Source organism: Pinus tabuliformis, chromosome 6 (assembly GCF_031772625.1).
Source record: "Pinus tabuliformis cultivar Carrire ecotype Pingquan chromosome 6, CPIR1, whole genome shotgun sequence".
NCBI classification, from domain to species: domain Eukaryota; kingdom Viridiplantae; phylum Streptophyta; class Pinopsida; order Pinales; family Pinaceae; genus Pinus; species Pinus tabuliformis.
Window position 1 is genome coordinate 332,559,356 of NC_142292.1, and position 14,110 is coordinate 332,573,465.

The window sequence follows — 14,110 nt, forward strand, 5'->3', positions numbered from 1 at the left end:
GAGGATGTAAATATGGATGCCAAACAAGAGGGAAAAGTGGATGCAACAAAAGTAGATACAAAATTTTATGCAAAACTAGACACAAAACACGATGTAAAACTTGGCACAAAAGGGATGCACAAATGGATGAAGAAATGGATGCAAAAAATGATTTAAAAAAGGATGCAAAAAAGGATGCAAAAGTCGATGCAAAAGTTGATGCAAGTGTAGGTGCAAAAAGTGGATGCAAATGAGGATGCAAAAGTATGTCAAACAAAATTAGGTGCCAAACTTGATGCAAAACCTGGAACAAAACCTGGTGTAAAGGATGACACAAAACTTGGCATAAAATTTGGTGCAAAACGTGGTGCAAAACCTATTGCAATACCTGGTGCTAAACTTGGTGTAAGATTTGGTGCAAAACTTGATGCAAATTTTGTGTCAAGTTTTGCACCATATTTGATAAATGGATGCAAATAGCACCAAAAATGGGCTCTAGATGCAAAAAAAGAAGTAAAAAGGGACGCTAATCACTGGTTTTGTTGTAGTGATTGGATATCTACTACTCAAAACAGAAAATTGATCTCTCCATTGACATGTGAAATTCTGATAAGAATGAGTATAAAGTTCGTTGTATTTTGAATCTAGGAAATTTCAGCGTCCAAGGAATCTGGAAGATTCCCTCAAGATTCTCAAAGATTCTCCTCCACTTGGAATCTACAAATCCACTGCTCAAAAGGTGAATGCAACCTCGCCATTGCATTCCCTATAAAAATATGAGAAACATTACTATAAACTTGATTACATTCTAACAAAATGAATTTCTACCTCCCAAGGAATCTTTTTAGCATCTTGAGATTCTTTGCAAAAATTATGTCTTGAAAAGCATGCCATTATGCTTCCGCCTCTGTGGATTGTGTCATTTTTCCACTGCTCATCCATTCCTTTATTCCACTCTATGTTCCCCGTTCCACCTCCATTCTTCTGCCCTGTGCAAATGACAACATAAAGGTTTAAATATAATTTTGTGGACAGAGTTACCCAAGACGCTGTTGTGGCTTGTTGGTTGAGGCAAAGGCACCAAGGTAGGGAGGTTGAGGGATCAAATCCCACCTCCACCAAGAATACAAGCAACAATTGTTTTTTATTATAAATTGGCATGGTTATGATTTATTTATGGTGACGATTTGTTTTGAACTCCAAAGAAATAAAACATTTTCATTAGCATGGTTTTGGAATGATTTGTTTTTTGGCGTGTTGTAACCGTTTCGGTGATATATTTAAATGGGTGCATTAATTGTAGGCATTTCAATGAGGGCAAAGTGTATTGTGGGACTGTCGCGTGGGTAAGGCCAGCGGACTCGTAGGCCATGGGTTCAACTCCCACTAGTCTTGTTATGTTTCATAACATATACACAGTATGTTTTAAGTGGTTCCACCGGGGATGGCCCACACCCCATTCAATTTTTATGTATATTCTGGTTGTAGGTTGGAGGGTCCAGCAGGGTCATGGTTGCCAACCCATTTTTTAATAAAGTCTTTTTTCATATATGTTGGGTCCGATGGAGGTGGTAGGGGTCATGGCCTGCTACCTAATTTAATATATTTTTCTATAATAATAGGCCATTTTTTAATTTCATCTAATATAAGGGATATTAGACAAATTAAAGAGGCAATAATTTTTCTCGCTCTTAGGAGCTAAGTTCACACGTCAGTTGATGGTGAATTTGTAGGACACTTAAACTTGGCCCACTGCCCAACTTTGGTTGCAACTTTGACTGGCTCTATCTCCTCCATACGAGCTCATATTTGAGTGTCATTCCACCATTGGAATCATGGTGATGAGCAATTCGATTTGGTGTTGGTTTGGGAACAATCTAACCACTCTGAATTTTGACCCTTTCTGAGTCCTCTTGGACTTCTACATGTGTCTCGAGCCACCTAGATCAATCCTCCCCACTAAGGAGCTTTTGGTCCTCCAAAAGCATGAAAATAATCTGCAACTTCTTTATACCTTTTCTGCACTTACAAGTGTGTGATAAGTCACCCTTCCTTCTCCTTCACCTTTGTCCTTCATAGCCATAAGCGATGAGACGACATGTGCAACCTCAACAAATATGTAGTACAATTATACAAATTACATGATTAATTTACGTGACCAAACAATGACCCAAGCATCCCATAGTTTCCACGAGTTTATAGCACATACTCGGTGGTCAACATTACATCAAAATGGAAACAATACCCCAGCTACCAAAACAAGTGATGAGCACCAGTATTGCAACAAGACTGTTGCAACTCTTGGGGCTACCAACTTTACTTTCTAAACCAGGGATTCGTACAAACTTGGAGGTGACAGTGTTGTATACATAAGTAGATGCAATGGGTCCACTCTTTGTCCCCACTGAGCTGGAAATAGACCACTATGGTTTCTCAAACTAACCTTCTATTTATTTAGAAGAAGTTTGACTACGAATGAAGAAAGGGAAATTTTACCCTAATTGAGAGAATTGAAATATTGTCTACTGCAGTAATGAAATACTGAAATAATGCTTTAAACACATCACTCATCTAACTATTTGTTAATATATATCGCTTTAGAAGAATTCTAAGCTAACATGTGTGTAATCCTAACTACCCTAGGCATGCAATCTGAGATAATCAAACACTTTGTTGTTGTGCATATGAACAAACACAATAACTCTTTTTTCCTTTTTGTCATCTTTTGTGAAAATGTGAATGCTAAATCTTCTTGGTGGTATGGAAAGTGGGTTAGAGATTGGTTTTGAAGGGTCGGATGGATTGGGAGGCAAACAAGGGTCTTATCCTAACTTTCTAGATGAATTTTACTCAAATCATCCTAAAAAAAGGTCACTACAGGTCATCCTACAAGATGTCCCAATGCACCTACAAGATGTCCTAATTCTCCTACAAGATCCCCTGTATTCCTACACGATATGGTCAAAAGCACAAGGAGGGGTTTGGAAGGTGGTATAAGGCTTAGGAAAGGTGCATGATGGAAGAAATAAGGCAAGGGAGTGGCTAGGACTTCCTCAAAGCTCAAACCAAAGTTTGTGAGATGGTTGGATTTGCTCAGCAAACCTGGAAAGTTCTTCTTAAGGAATGATGAATTGGTTGATGGACTTAGTGGTTGTTAGTGATCATGGATGAATGAGGTTAAGCTAGGGCTACTGTCATGAGATCTTCCTGCACTATTGAAACTCCTGCAATACATACATCACTGGCGTTTACCCATGGATCATGTCAAACAAGAAAGATTTCCAATCAACATAAGAGAACATAATTCCATTATTTAGTTGCCTAGTTCATGCATGGAAATACTTACAAAATATTATGAAACACCACGAGATATAATACAAATATGTAAATATCAGAAAGAACAACTAAAACCTATTCTTGAAAACTGAAACGATGTTGGTCTAATTAGAAAAAAAAACCCTAAATTCCATAAGAAATCATAATTCTATCTTTTTGGGACTAAATAGGAGTTTTCCCTCAAACCATCATCCCTAAGGGGAGGAGTGAGGCCAAATCCACCTGTTATTTTCTTTTGTTGTATTCCTTTATCTCTTTGTAGCTACTACTAAATCTATGCACAAATGGAAGCAAACTGATCAAATTCACCACTACTTGCAATGAAACAATGCCAAAATCAATTCAACAATTAATCTATGAAATAACCTAAGTATACAAGTACAATAAGAGGAACCTCTACTGCTAGGGTTGGGCCCTAACCCAAGAGCTTCAGCCCTCTGAGTCAACTCATTGTTGGATCAAGGAAATGCTCATTCTCATTATCATATCAAAAATTACATAACAATGTTTTGCCACAATCCTTTAACTCGAAAATGCTTAGTTCTCTTACATAAAAAAATCTGAATCCTAATGAGGCTCTAAGCCTCCTTATTTATACAACTAAAGTCTCCAACAACTTCCTTATATCTAGGGAGGATTGGCTCCCAAACTCAAAATGAACTGGTTCTTAACTGCCACTGGCTCGACTGCCCATGATCTCCATGACTCGGCTACTTGCAACTCCAAGCTAGTGTGATTTGATTGAGGGATATTCGAATGTTTGAGGATTTAATGAGGAAAATCCATGTCATAGAATCTCTCTGTCTTGTCTCATTCAAGTTCCTGCACCTTAATTAGCCAAAATTTCCATGATTTTCTCCCAAAAACCTATAATGAATGCACATTAGACCACTAGAGATAAAATCTCACTTTTACACATCTCATTAAGAAAAAAAAATTTAAAACATGTAAGGAATTATGGGAAGAGTTGATTTGAGTAAGCTTGCAGATGTATTAAGGTCCATATAGTTACCCAATGATGAGGCTCATCATCACCCCCTACTGAAAGTGTTCCTCATCCTTTGAGCAACATACTCTATATCCATGTCCTTCATTGCTTTGGTGGCCTCCTTGACATCCCATGCTTCTGTTGTAGTTTCCTCTTCCTGTGAATAAAATCCAACCTTCCTATCTATTTTTTGCCACTGCTTTCTTTCTTCTTTTTCTCTCCTTCCTTCCAACATTCCTAAAAGCAATAGTGGACTGAGTCTCAAGCCAATACAATTGACTTTGAATCTTTATAGAGCTTGCTTATACATGGGTGTTCTATTTAGTGCCTCTCTCATTCTTTGATTTTTAGGCTGTGAGGCAAGGTGTTCCACCTCCTTTGGAAATCTTTCATGATGTCATCTCCTTACAATTTGAACATGTCTTCAAATTGTGTGACTGCTTGTTCTTGTGCAACAATATACCTAGGTGCAAGATTACGATAATTTGTAATGAGGTTGTGGGTGCTGATGACAGCCATTGGATTGGATTTCTCATCTCTAATCATGTTTGTTCTCTTGTCATTACCTTTTTCATCTCTGTAGCTCTTGCCTCCTCATGATTCATCCATGATGCTGAGGCCATTAATTTCAAGTCTCCAAGTTTTGAATTGGGGTCCCACACATTCAAATCTATCAATGCCAAGTTGTGTAGGTAAAAATCAAAAAAAAAATTCTCTATCTTCCAAGGCGATTTGATCACAGAGATCAATGGATTGTTTATAGTCCTAGAAGAGCTAGTGCCTCTCTATGCTAAAGTTTTGATTTGGAATTGTAGCCATTGTTCCTTGAGATACAAGTCATAAGACTTTGCTGACATCCTGCACTGAATTTCCTCCAAGGATAAACTGGCCATAGTTGCCAACTAGCTTTCCATTTCTTGTAGTTGTCCTCTTAGCCATGCATTCTCTACTCCTAACTGATATTTCATCATTTCCTCTCTGTCCCTTATGCTGCTTAGCTCTTTGCCCATCTCTTTCAATTTTTCCTCCATGTTGCCTACATCCTCCACTCCTTTTGACTTGGCAATTTGCATCCACCTATGAGTCCTTGCCCTCTCTCTTTCAAGCTCAAAGAATAAGGGAATGACCAAATTTTGTAAGATTAACTACCTCCTTCAACGAATTTGTAGTAGGAGCTTAGGTTGGGTTGTGGACTAGGTTCCCTCAGTTCTTGGTCTTCTTCCTTTGTTTCTTGTGGAGTGATACCTTCTTGGTCTCTTTTCTATACATCCTGTAGGTTTGACAGGGTTTCCTGTAGGATGGCCTCTACTTCCTATAGGTTTGCTTGTGTCTCTTTTAGGAGACCTTTTCCCTTTGATGAGGCTAACCTTGTGATAGGCCTGCTAACATAAGTGATGGGAGATTTAGGAGAGGCTTGTCCTGATGATCCTTCTCCTTGATTTTTCTCTAGAGGAGCTACCTTTTCTTGCTGCTTTGGTGAGTCTTCAATGACAATAGGAGTTTTGGTGGGGGTTTGAGGTCTTCCTTACCTAATCCTTGTGCTCTTCCTTGTTTTGAAGTACAGTGGAGTTTGTCTTTTCCTCTTCTCTTTTGACTTGATAGGTGTACTTAGGCTAGTAAGAGCAGCTGATGCCTCTTTCTCAGTGGGTTTTGGAGATACCCTTGGTGATTCTTCCCCTTCTTTGCCTTGAAATATAGGCCTTTGTCCTTCCTTTTGTTTTTTTCCTCTTTTCCATTCTCCTTCTCCTTCTTATCTTTCTCTTTCTCTTCTTCCTCTAGTTCCTAATTTTGCTCATTTGTATCTTCTTCATTCTACTCCTCCTTTTCTTCCTCTTTTCTCTCTTTTGTTTCCTCTTCATTTTCTTCTTCTGTCTCACTAGTAGTGGGGCTTTTGTCATTTTCAAGAGCTTGAATTGTCCCTCCTGCCTTCATGTCTATGAAGGTTGTCCAGGTAATAGGGAGTCTTAGGTTTTGTAGAGCATCTTCTAAGATGAGTTTGATCAACCCAGGATGGGCTAGTTGTTGATGTTTTTCCTCCTATACTTTGATGCTCATGTCTATCATTGATTGAAGAAGAAATTAGGGTATACTTAATCTATTTTGAGGAGTTTTGTTTGCTCCAAATCTTAGTTCTTGGAGGAGTCTAAAGTGGAATCCATACATGACACTTTATCTCCCTTCACATGATATGTATTTAATGAGGTGGTAACTAACATCATTTCAAGGGTATGGAATGATTACTCTTCTAACCCCATTGCTGTATTCCATTGGCTCCTCCCCTTCCAAAAAGAATTTCTTCTTTGCAAGGGTGTTGTTACCCTTATCTTATTTTCTCCAAGGTAACCCTAAAGGGAGTGTAGTGATTCTGCTTATAACTTCAGGGGTGATTTCTACTGGTAGGCCTTTCACCACAGTAGTGGCATGGGTTCTAGTGAGGGGTATGAGTGAGAGAGCAAAGTTTCTAGCCACCTCATCATCATATACTCTCATACTCTCAAAGAACCCCATCCATTGGTGCCTTGTAACAATTTCTACTATAGGAGGATGTTGGTGGATCCTTACTCTATTTGTGGGTTCTCTCTTGTTAAAACCTCTTGTCATCTTTCCCTCGTAATTGTGGAGGCTTGGATAGATATAATTTGAGAATTCTTGTGGGTGAGAGAGGATGGAGTGTTAACTTTGTAATACAATTCTCCTAGACTGAAATTTCATTAATCAAATGAGGATTTTTCTTCTTTTTAACTGGAAAACATGGAAGGTATACCTCCTACCTTACGTGTTAGGTTCTGTTGAGGACAACCTTTGATTTCTCCAACCTTTAGTGCCCATTGCTAATCCTATAGATTGACTTCTCTGTATCCTGTAGGTTTTCATGTATGATCATGTAGATTTCCTTGTAGGATAATGTAGGTCTCCTACTCTAAAAAATGTTAACTGTCCCCTGTAAGTGTTGCTTTAAGAAGGTCAAGAGCACCCTCTTTTCGATGAATTCTTGAGATTGCTAATGCTCTCTTTGCATGGGAATCAATGTTTTATTTTCTTATATGGATGATTGTGTGGGATGGTGTGATGGTTGTCTAAGTACGAGCAACTCCTTTTGGACTGTTGGTCCCACTATCAGTCCATCATTCCCCCTTACCTCGTAATCATCTCCCACTTCGTTCCTTCATAACTTAACCATTTCTGACCTTATCTCCTTTTTCTTCTGATTTGACTACTGCCACATGTGGAGTGGTCTAACTATTTTATCCTCATTGACTGGCTGAAGATGTCCAAGTTAACTGGCCACCTTTGCTTATAAAACCAACTATCACATAATCCTACAGTTTGATCATATCATACTAACGAGAGAGCATAAGTAAGATGACATACCTGTGGGTAAGATTCTTTGATGATGATGCATGCTGGAGAATGATTTCATGTGTTGTATATTTTCTCCACATCCCTCTTTGTATTGGCCTCTTTTGATGATTGTTTCTTTTGATGTGCAGGTGCTAGAGATGATGTGGTGATCTTTCTACTTCTTCTGAGCTCTAGAGGAGCTTCCTCAACCTTGGAATCCTTGTGCTAAAGATGGATGCAACCCTGGGAAGTTTCCTCTGTGTGATAGGCTACTATAAGATTTCCTATAGGAAACCTACAGGATGTTCTGTAGCTGCCTCTCCCCTAAAATTTCATGCTTTTTCTCACTTCTTGAGCATGAGGGTTGTTGACATGAGTATAGAAGGGTTGGAGTGAATGGTAGGTGAGAGTTGTGGTCTTCTGGTAGTGTCCCTCTATCCTCCTTCTCTCCCTCTTCTATTTGTTTTTTTTTTTAAAACTGTAGATATATATATATATATATATATATATATATATATATATATATATATATATATATATATATTTTTTTTTTTTGAATTGATTTATTGGATGGATGCAGGGGTAATATGGTGATGGAAAGCATGGAGATGATGTGGTGGAGTGAATATTTATTTATTTTTTTTTTTTTTTTTTCAGTCACGGGCTTTTCATACCCTTGCTCTAAGATCACTTTTCTTGGGATTTCAAGGCCACTGTAATTCCTATAGGAAACTCCTGTAGGTTTATAGGGAATCATGTAGGATTACAAGGAATCCTATAGAAAAAACAGATCCTATGTAAACTGAGCTGGAGGAGTTCATAAATGGAAAAATGAATGAAATAATGAAGAATATGAGATGGAGGGATTTAAATATGGATTTTTTAGGTCCTTATGTTCCTGTCAAGCTAAGCTTATTCTCCTTTTTCTAACCTGCAAACAACATTTCCGATTTTTTTTTTTTCATTTTTTCCTTGTTTTAGAAAACAACTAGTCTTCCTCCAAGGAGGTTTTCATCCTAGTTGCCTACCCTGGGTACCTCAAAATAGGGTTTCACTAAGATATATTTATATTTTTGTCTTTTTTCAACACCATTGGGCTGCCTTAAGAGGTTTTCAACCCAACAGTGGGACTCAGGTGCCTCATGGAGGTTTTCACCTAAGTCTCTTATTTATTTTTATTTATTTTTCTTTAGTCTTATTTTTTTAGGGACTTGATGGGGTGGAATCTGAGACTTTCTCCACCACCATCACTATCTTGATGATGCCATTGATGAATTCTCCCTTCGACAAGGGCTTCTTGTAGACCTTCAATCTGTACCTATTGACAAGTAAAGGGATAGCCTCTACATCAATGGTTCTTATCAATACTGAACCATTATCATGAAATTTTTCTATGACATAAGCCCTAACCATCTATTCCTTAACTTTCCTTTAAAATCCTTGTACTTGGAATCATACAACAAAGAACAATCACCTTCTTGAAACTGCTTGCCCTTTATATTCTTGTCATGCCAAATTTTCCTTTTGAACTTGGGTCACCTCTGTGTGCAGAAGGGCTTGCATCCTAAATTCATCTAACCCATTTAGCTGGAGAAATCTTTCTTGTTGTGCTCTAGTGAGATCTAGATCTAGTTGTGATGCCATTCTTAAGGTGTTGTATTCAAATTCAATGGACAATAGAGCTTTCTTCCCATAGACCAACTCATAAGGAGTGAATCTAGTGATGGTCTTTTAGGTGGTATTGTAGGCCCAAGTGGCCTCAAATAATCTATCTGATCAATCCTTTATGCTGCTGCTAATCACCTTGGTCAGAATGCCTTCCAGTTTTCCATTGGTTACCTCCACTTGCCCATTAGCTTGTGGGTGGTAAGGAGTGGATGTTCTATGCTTGATCTTGTGCTGGCTTAACAAATTTTCAATCATGTGAGATGTAAATTGACTACCTTGATTAGTGACCAATTCTCTAGGGTACCCAAACTTGTAAAATACATTTTCCCTTAATAATTCAACCACTTTTTCTTTTGTTTCTGATTTGATGGCCTTGGCTTCAGCCCACTTGGTTAAATAGTCAGTGCACACAATGATGCACTGATTTTGCCTGGACAGAGGGTCAATGGATCCAATGAAATCCATGCCCCACTTTTCTAATGGCTCGAAAGTCACTTGAGGTTACAGAGGCATTACATCCCTTGGGGTAGGTTACCCCATCCTTTGGCATGATCACACTGACTAGTATACCTCCTGACATATTTTTGAAGAGTGGGCTAGTAATAACCAGCTTGTAGTATCTTGAATGTTGTTCCTTTGGCTACAAAGTGGCTGCCACATGTCCCATCATGATAGGTTAGAAGGATGTCAAAGGCATGCTCCTCCCTAAAACATCTTCTCAGAATTTGATCTAGGCCTAGTTTGAAGAGGTTTCTCCCAATCCAAGTGAATGGGGCGCTCATCCTTACAATTTTTCTATTTTCCTTGGAGGACAAATATGGTGGAAATTGTGCAGAAACCAAGTAATTTTCTATGTCAGCAAACCATGGAGAGAGAACTGAAATGGCGAATAAGTGTTCATCTGGTAGCTGATAATCGACCATTCCTTCCTCCCCTGCACGCAAAGTCAATCTGGATAAAAAATTTGCAAGAACATTCTCCTTGCGAGGCTTATCAATAATAGTTAAATCAAAAAATTGCAATAAAAGTAACCATCTAATAATCTGGGCATTTACATCAGGTTCATTCAACAAGTACTCAGTTGCAGCATGGTCAGTTTGTACAAATGTCTAGTAACTAGTAATGTAATGCCTAAATTTACTCAATGAATGCACAACATCTAGGAGCTCTTTTTCAGCCACAGTGTAGTTCAACTTGGCTTTTGATAGATTGTTGTTGATGAAGTAAATGGCATAAGGTAGCTTGTCATCTAGCTGGCCTAGAGCTACTCGTATGGCTTTGTGAGAGGCATCGACATGTATATGGAAAGGAAGAGCCTAATTTGGGCCTCGAAGAATAGGTGGAGTAGTCAACTTGTCCTTTAGGGTGTCCAAGGCTTCTTGACAACTTTCTGACCATACAAATTCAGAGTCCTTGGCTAATAACCCAAATAAGGGAAAAGCTAACTTGCTGAAGTCTTTTATAAATCTCCTATAGTATTCGGCTAAACCTAGAAAAATTCTAAGATATTAAATGACCTAGAATGGGTATCTTGTTTGGGTCTACTTGTAGTCCTTTCTAGGATATTGAATGACCTAGAACAGTCGCTGTAGTCATCAAGAACTCACATTTTTTGGGACTAAGGGATAGATTCATTTCAATGCATTTGTTCAACACCTTACCCAAGTTGGAAAGAGCCCCTTGGAAATCACACCTATAGGGTGTAAAATCATCCATAGAAATTTCCACTACATCATGGACTAGCTCGACAAGTATACTTAGGACTGCCCTCTGGAAAGTGGCAGGGGCATTGTATAGACAAAAAGGAAGGACCCTATAAGTGAAAGTACCCCAAGGACAGGTGAAGGTGGTTTTATCCTGGTCCTCTGGACTAATCTGGATTTGATTGTATCCACTGAACCCATCTAAGAAGGAGAAGAACCTGTAGGTTTTAACCCCGTACAGAAATTACCTGCATACGAATTCTAAATCAAAGAAAAATAAACAATGCGAGAGCATAACACATAAAACACATATACACAGAGATTTTCCCTTGGATCCTAAAACCAGGACTACCAGCTTGATTTTTCATTATATTCCTTTCAATGTTACAATACATATTTATACATGCCGAAGCATCCAATACCATGGTTCGAAAACCATCGCGTCTGTTGGCTAGTTGAATTGTTTATTAATTAAACAGTCAAGTGCCACATTAATTTGTCAACTTGGGAAAGTCTTTTATTTCAAAGGCTACCGCGTACTATATGTACTTAATTTTTAAAAGCATTAAAGAGCTGTAGTATACATGATTCTGTTTCTCACTCTATGTTATAACAGTGCATTGCAAAGGTAAAATGAAAGCAGTTAACTAAGAATACAAATCTAAAAAGAGAAGTGATGGATGCTTTGTTAGCAGAGGATCAGGACCCTATCCTCCAGGTAAGGACGTTCAGCACTTGCCCCTGTAACCAGATTGCTAATACACACTACAACTCTAATTCATCGGTGAAATATCCTTTTTTAGCTTCAAGCAATTAACAAAACAGAGTACCAGCAAAAAGGAAATCATCAGAGGTAATGCTACAGAATCCAAAACAGAGTACCAGCAAAAGAAATTACCAAACACACTTACACACTTGACAGAAAAGTAAATGGGTGAATCTTGTGAGGAAGGTGGGCCCTGTCCCTCTCACAAGATTCCCCATAACACAAATGCTAGATTAGGTGCTTAGAACAATATTCTATTCATCTGCCAAAAGATCCAGTTACAATAAAAGTTCAGACTTTACTGTTGTCTTTCAAAATTTCCCTTACAGACTGTTTTTCTCTCCCCCCCCCTCTAATGTAGATGTCTCCTCTTTATAGAGGAGACATCTATTACGATAGACTGTCATAGTTCATTCAGTTAAACCTTTCTGTCAAAAATAAGAAATCCATCCTTGTTACAGGATGCTGTTACAACAATGTGACAATGTATCCTTTCTTGGGTCTTTTACTGTTATACAGCTGGTAACCAAACTTCAACCGTCTTCTTAGAATCCTCGCACTATCTTTTGCCACTTCCCCCTTGTTGCTTGTTTAGTAAACTCATGTTGTTTCTGATGTTTTTAGCAACTGTAACCGAGTTTTGCCCTTTTTGGACAGTTGTTGATCGTGTTGTGTCAGCATGGACTTCTGGCGATCTTCTGATAGTTGCCATTTGTTATTTTCAGTATTCCAGTTGTTGCAAAATAACATTTCCCTGTTTTAGATAGTTGTTGTTGCTGGCTGTAGCAACTGCGTAGTTGCTGTTTCTGGTGTTGCAGCAACTGTGTAGTTGCTATTTCTGGTGTTACAGCAACTATGAATTATAATTCCTGCAGATTTTAGACAGTTCAACTTAGCAACTTGGTTAACTTTTCCAAAGATAAATATAAAGATAACATGAATATGTAATGAATAATTAAACACATAGTCATGCGGAGAGTTGCTTCATACCTTGGGGTAATTAGGTCATTATGTAATCAAAGCTTTCAACTTATGAACTGAAAAAGGGTAATATTATAGCAAAAATACAAGGTCAAAATAGTCAATTCTGAGTCCCAACAGCGTCCAAAACCAAGGACCGAAACCCATAGGTAGGTTCGCCCAACCTAATATAGGATCAAAAAAAAAAGTTCCCGGGGCGCTGCCCCGGACCCAGTAGAGGGGGGCTACCTGCCCCCGTCAAACCCCCAACAATCTCCCACTTGTTGTTTTCTTTCCACACGGGGCCACAGGAGAGCTTAGTCATTTTTCCAGCCCTAAAATGCCCATTGTTTCTCTACACCAAGAGAACTTCTCGGAGCCCACAGATTTTGTCAATGCATCTGCAGTATTCTTCAAAGTGTCCACCTTTACCAACAACACCTTTTTGTCTTCTATCATATCCCTCACAAAGTGATACTGAACATCAATTTGCTTTGTCTTTGAATGATAAGCAGGGTTCTTTGCCAAGAAAATTGTTCTTTGGCTGTCACAGTCTATTCTTATATCTCCCTGTACTAACCCCATACTTGAACACAATCTCTGCAACCAAATTGCTTCCTTGCTTGCATGGGTGGCTGCCATGTATTTTGCCTCTGTAGTTGATAGTGCCACTACAGATTGTTTCTTACTCATCCAACTGACTGCACCTCCAAATAGGTTAAACACATACCCACTTGTAGATCTTCTCTTATCCAGATCTCCAGCTTAGTCTGCATCAACAAAGTCACGAATATCCAACACTCTGTCCAATCCTAGTCTTCCTTGGTAGCACAAACCATAATTACTAGTGCCACGCAAATACCTGAAAACCTACTTCACTGCTGTCTAGTGCTCCTTCCCTGGTTTTGACATAAACCTGCTCAATACTCTCACTGCATGTGCAATGTCTGGTGTAGTACAGACCATTGCATAAATCAGGCTACCGACTGCACTCGCATATGGAACATGGGACATGTCCTCTTCCACTTCTTGTGTCTTGGGACACTGTTCAGCAGATAACCTCACACCTACAAGAATTGGAACCTTCACCGGTTTACTATCCTGCATATTAAACCTCTGCAGTATTGTCTTGACATACTTCCTCTGGTTTAACCAGAGCTTCCTCTTTGCCCGATCTCTTTTAATTTCCATGCCCAAAATATAGTTTGCAGCACCAAGGTCTTTCATGTCAAATTTGGAGGACAATTGGGTCTTCAAATCCTGGATAATTTCTTTGTCATTTCCAACCAGCAACATATCATCCACATACAAGACTAGATAAATAACATGGTCACCAATCAATTTAAAATACACACAGTGATTTTCTTT